Source organism: Lipotes vexillifer, unplaced genomic scaffold (genome assembly GCF_000442215.2).
Source record: "Lipotes vexillifer unplaced genomic scaffold, Lipotes_vexillifer_v1.1 scaffold48, whole genome shotgun sequence".
In the NCBI taxonomy this organism is placed as follows: Eukaryota; Metazoa; Chordata; class Mammalia; order Artiodactyla; family Lipotidae; genus Lipotes; species Lipotes vexillifer.
In genome coordinates, this window is record NW_006780801.1 from 187,194 (window position 1) to 193,442 (window position 6,249).

General features: G+C 36.2%; 1 pseudogene; it reads right to left on the minus strand.

The window, feature by feature from the left end:
* Positions 1 to 4,703: 4,703 nt before the first annotated feature.
* Positions 4,704 to 5,484, minus strand: LOC103070190 (RING finger and CHY zinc finger domain-containing protein 1 pseudogene; annotated as a pseudogene).
* Between the last annotated feature and the right edge of the window lie 765 nt (positions 5,485 to 6,249).

Consider the following 6,249-nt stretch of genomic DNA (forward strand, 5'->3'; position numbering starts at 1 on the left):
AAATCAAAACTACTTATAATGCCAAATGCTGGCATGGATATGGAGCAATAGGAACTCTCATTTATGCAGGTGGTAATACAAAATAATACAACTGCTTTGGAGGACAGTTTGGCAGTTTATTACATAGCTGAAAATAGTCTTACTGCGCAATCCAGCAATCATTCTCCTAAGTATTTAATCAAATGAATTTAAAAATTAGACCTATACAAAAATCTGCACATGAATGTTTATAGTAGCTGTACTTGTAACTGCCAAAATTTGGAAGCAACCAAGGTGTCCTTCAATAGATGAATGGATAAACAAATGTGGTGCATCCATACAATGGAGTATTATTCATCAATAAAAAGATATGAGCTATTAAGACAGTAAAAGACATGGAGAAACCTTAACTACATATTGATAAGTGAAAGAAGCAAGTTAAAAACGCTACATACCATACAATTCCTACTATATACAAAACTTAGGGGACCATTATTTTGTCTATGACTTCCTAAATGACATGTATGTGGGAAGAGAGGCATTGGACCAGGAGAGTCTCTGAGAGAAAGGCTTTGGTGTAGCAGGAGTACAGCAGTAAAACTGGAAAGAGAGGAGGGCACAGTGAACAGTGTCCTACCTCGGATGGAGAAAGTGCAGGTAGAAAGGAGAGATCCCTTCTCTGAGGCCTATTAATGGGCATTCAAGAAATTTGTCAGATAATCCTCAAAAGGAAGTATCCAAGGCTAACCATGTTTTCACTGGAAACATACATTAGAGTTGCAGGTGGAGTCCTCTAAATGTAACCCTTGAACTAGAACCTCCTTAATAGAAAGAGTAAGCTTTTGGGGGGAAGTTTATGAAGGCATATGTGTTTTAAGTTGTTCACCCCACCCCCACTGAAATACCTAGCATAATCTCACTTAACATCACTCCCTTGAGAGTTGCTTACAGAGACCTTTGAAAATGAAAAGTCAAAACTGGAAAATGCCTTAAAATGGATATAAAATGGCAAATGAAAATTTCACCCTAAAGATTAGAGAGTTTACCTAAAATTTGCAGCCTGTATTTCTAAACCTAAACCTTACAGAATTATCAAATCTCTATAATTAAAATAATATTATAATTGTCAAATTTCTTCCTATTCAAAAGTGGATGTGAAAAGATGTTTTGTATACCTGTTTCTCACTTGTATAGATTTCAAATTCCATACCAATACAAAGCTCTCATAGATAGAATTTCTAGTTTTAACTGAATCATATCCTGTTCTAAAATCCTCAAACTCAATTCTGCAGCCAGTTACAAGCAAAATGTCTTACCAGTGTAAAACTTTTAAGTGCTTACAACTCCAAGTTTAAGCCTCCAGGCCTCTAGTTTTATGTCTGTAATTCATGCCAAATGTCAGAATCATTGTAGTAAGAAACAGTGAGACATAGTGCCACTGTTATATGTCATATCTGTACAGTATCAAAAATATCTTCAATGTCAATGTTAAAGCTATAATTATAGAGGCAGATGGTGACATGTTATAGTCAATACTTTAACCTGAAGAGGCCACCATCATTTAGTCTTTACTCACTGGTTAAGAAAATTGCTCCATTTCATAGCTTAAAGTCAAAATGGATTTGCAATCTTTTTGTAAGTTCTAAGCCTTTCTGTTCAAAATCGTTGACTAAGCCTTATTTTCATGATGAGTTCAGCATGAAATCAGAAGCGAGTAATTTCATACTCTCAATGACTTTTTAAAAAATACTTTAACAGGAATTATTGCTTTTTAAAGCACCCTATACTTTTATATTAAAATTTATTAATCTCAAACATTAGTACTTAAGCTGTTTTTTTAGTTTTCTAATATAATAAGGTCTAATTGCTTAATTTAATTAAGCAAACATAGCATTTATTTGGCATGCTGTATTTTCGCCAAAGGAACTACTGATTTTCAATCTTGTTCTGGATAAGGAAGATGTGGCACATATATACAATGGAATATTACTCAGCCATAAAAAGATACGAAATTGAGTGTTTGTAGTGAGGTGGATGGACCTAGAGTCTGTCATACAGAGTGAAGTAAGCCAAAAAGAGAAAAACAAATACTGTATGCTAACACATATATATGGAATCTAAGGGAAAAAAAAATGTCATGAAGAACCTAAGGGTAAGACGGGAATAAAGACATAGACCTACTAGAGAATGGACTTGAGGATATGGGGAGGGGAAAGGGTAAGCTGTGACAAAGTGAGAGAGTAGCATGGACATATATACACTACCAAACAGAAAATAGATAGCTAGTGGGAAGCACCCGCATAGCACAGGGAGATCAGCTCGGTGCTTTGTGACCACCTAGAGGGGTGGGATAGGGAGAGTGGGAAGGAGATGCAAGAGGGAGGGGATATGGGGATATATATATATATATATATATATATACATATATATATGTATAGCTGATTCACTTTGTTATAAAGCAGAAACTAACACACCATTGTAAAGCAATTATACTCCAATAAAGATGTTAAAAAAGAAAAAGAACTAGTGAAAATTTGAAATGGCCTCTCTGGAGATTTGAAAAGCGAGATCAATTAGGAATTTAAAAAAATATTTAAAATTAGAGAATGGATTACAAAAGGTAGAACTCCTGTATTTATTGTAGCAGAGCCATTAAGTAAGTCTATGGGATATTTTTCCCTTCAAAGTGATTCTCAGTGGCACAATAACATGGTAAAAACAAGAGTATATTTACAAGGGATATTTATGAAGATGGATAAATAGCACTTGATGATCCATTAGAGTAAGCATCAGGACTAAGATGATTCCAGGGTTTCCAGCTTAGAAAATTAGTGAATAGTAATGCTCTTCCTTAGCATAGAAAGTTCAAGACAAGATGAAAATGTGGTAAGGTGGAGAAGATAATGAATTCACCTTCAGTCCCTTAAGGTCAAGTTACTTGAGAGACATCCAGGTGGAAAGTCTATGAAATGCAGGCATTCAAGATCAAAATAAAATTTATTCAGTTTTGACTTCTAATTGTTGAGTAAACTGGGCCTTGGCAAAGAACCTTGGTTTCCTTAGGAATCAAATGCTTCATCCTAGACAAGGAAGAATAAAAGGAAATTGTTCTACAGTAGAGTTATGACACATCCTCAAGAGAATGTTGACAGTTCTATAATCATACAGTCTGAAGCAGTTCCCAGAAGACTATTAAGTATACAGAGCCTGACAGAGAATCCTAATACTATGTATCCTGTCTAATGCCCATAAAAACGTGATATATGGAACTATCTCCTTCAACTGTGCTCAATTATGGAGATTATTAACACTTATTTTACATATTTTTATTTTTGTAATTGTAATGATGAACACACATTGAGGTATGTCTTCCTATTGGCCAACTCAGTTATTCCTCATTTCTTTTTAACATTTGTCTTCTATATGAATAGGTTGCCACCTATATAATAATGTAGAGAAAAGGTTTATAGCATTAACAGAAATTACACTAATATTTATTATAATACTGATAATGCAAATATATTCAAATTTATATATTTTAGGCTTTGGGGTTCATAATTTTACTTAAAAGTATTAGAAAATAACACAACTATCTGTAATGCCACTCTTTCATAGAAAAATATAAAGTAAAAAGTGAAAATCTAGCTCTCCAGAAGTGACCACAGCTAACAATTCTTGTAATTGTTTTAGTTCTCCCAAACATGCTCAATAGGGTGAAGGAAAATGATCTTGGGTAGAATAATGGAGGTATAAGAAATAAAAAGGAAATGCAAAAAGGGTAAATATGAAAGACTACCAACTGGTTAAAGCTACAGTGTTAACAAATCACTGTGGTGTTTATAATATATCTGGATGTAAAATATATAAAAATGGTGGAAAAGGAGCCAGAGGAGTTAAAAAGTGTTAGATATTGCTTCAAATTTTTTGCATTGCACTGGACCTGGTCTAATATAAGGTATATGATAATAAGTTATGGCTGTCTTTTAAAATATTTTTTAATTCATTTTTATTGAATAGTAGTTGATTTACAATATTATATTAGTTTTAGGTGTACACCATAGTGATTCAATGTTTTTATAGATTATACTCTATTTAACTTTATTATAAAACAATGACTATATTTCCCTGGGCTATACAATATATCCTTGCTGCTTATCTATTTTTTACATAGTAGCTTGTATCTTTTTTTTTTTTACTGTTTCAATATAGTTTTATTAGCAGTTATTACATCAAAATTCACATATACAGGATCCAAAGGACTGTCTTAGAAAGTTCTAAAGTATATGTAATTAGGTTTTAACAGTAAGATAGAACATATTCTCATAGCACACCCCTTAAAAAGTCAAGAATACTACCGAGCATTAAGTACAGTTCTATCAAGAACTAGAAACGAATTCTGTGTGCATCGTGTCACTTAAAACAAAGTTCCATGTAAGTATAATACATCTATAGATGTGAATTTCAGTGGCAAACATTAACTTCCAAACAACTGACACCAACGGAATTTCCACTCAAAACACAAGCATGGTGGCTTTCATTCAATGTAGAGCTGTGATAATTCTATAAAGAGACCCTGAATCCTTAAGTCCTGTAATATGATTTTACCCTGTGACACTAATACAAAACACATCAACTCTAATGCACAGATTCTGATGCATCATGATAAAAAGATAGCCTTTTTCTATATCAGAAAATGCTGAGTTGTCCAGAGCAGTATAGGCTGGTCATTGCTGATCTACTGAAATTCTACATCCTCCAGACTGAGCAGTATTGTAGGACTCACAAATATTACATTTCATGCCTAATATATGGAACTGGACTGTAGATTTTCCATTGCAATCATTGCAGAGAATATCCACAGTCATGTTCTGATATTCTGATGGCATAGGAGTCTGTGCTACCTCATCATCCAGCTGTCTCCAGTACCTAGTCATATCTAAAGCAGAGTGCATGTATAATGGACATCTGTAGCCTTCTTTCAACATTTCTTCATAACACGTTCTGTGTAAAAGATGTCCACATGGCAAGACATGAGCAACAATAGGGATGTGTGAATGTCCTCCAAACATATTGGACAATTCTGCTGGGAAATATTTTCAATAAACTTGTGCTTTCCTTGGAGATTTATTGTGAGGCATAAGTTACATTTCAGACAGTGGAAAAAATCTTCCTTTGGACCAATCCTACAAATTCCAGTTTTCACAACAATACTGTTTCTTGTCTTTGTCAAACAGATGGCACATACTACAATAATATTCTCCGAACAATGTGCTACATTCTTCACAAGTCTGTTGTGCACGTTGGATTTTTTCAGTTTATGCACTGCACTTCCTTTACTTTAAAGCTATCTAGCAGATGATCTTCATTGTTATCATGACACAACCGGCAAGAATAAAGCTTGTCACAGCATGGTGCCTTCAGGAGAAATCCTCTGTCATAGTGCTCGCAGCTCCGCCGCCCTTGCGCTTGCCCGCGGGCGCCGTCATCCCGCGCCTAGGCCGCCATCTCCTCCACCTCGCCTCAAATTCCACGGACCCTTCCCCCAGGACGAAAGCTACGCCCTGAGAAGCATCACAGCTCTACCCTACCCCCTCCCGGGTACAGCTCCCCAGTAGTTTGTATCTCTTAATCCCATAACTTTATATTGCCCTTCCTCCCTTCCCTCTCGTCATTGGTAACCACTAGCTTGTTCTCTATACCTATGAGTCTTTTTCTGTTTTGTTGTATATATTCACTTGTTTTATTTTTTAGATTCTACTTATAACATATGGTATTTGTCTCTTTGTTTTGTTTTGTTTTGCGGTACGCGGGCCTCTCACCGTTGTGGCCTCTCCCGTTGCGGAGCACAGGCTCCAGACGCACAGGCTCAGCGGCCATGGTTCACGGGCCCAGCCGCTCTGCAGCATGTGGGATCTTCCCGGACCGGGGCACGAACCCGTGTCCCCTGCATCAGCAGGCGGACTCTCAACCACTGTGCCACCAGGGAAGCCCTGTATCTTTTTTAATAGATCTTTATTGGAGTATAATTGCTTCACAATACTGTTTGTTTCTGTTGTACAACAAACTGAATCAGCCATATGCAGACATATGTCCCCATGTCCTCTCCATCTTGAGCCTCCCTCCCATTCTCCCTATCTCATCCCTCTAGGTCATCTCAAAACACCGAGCTGATCTCCCTGTTCTATGCTGCTGCTTCCCACTAGCTAACTATTTTACATTCAGTAGTGTATATATGTCGATTCTACTAACTTCACCCCAGCTTCCCCTTCC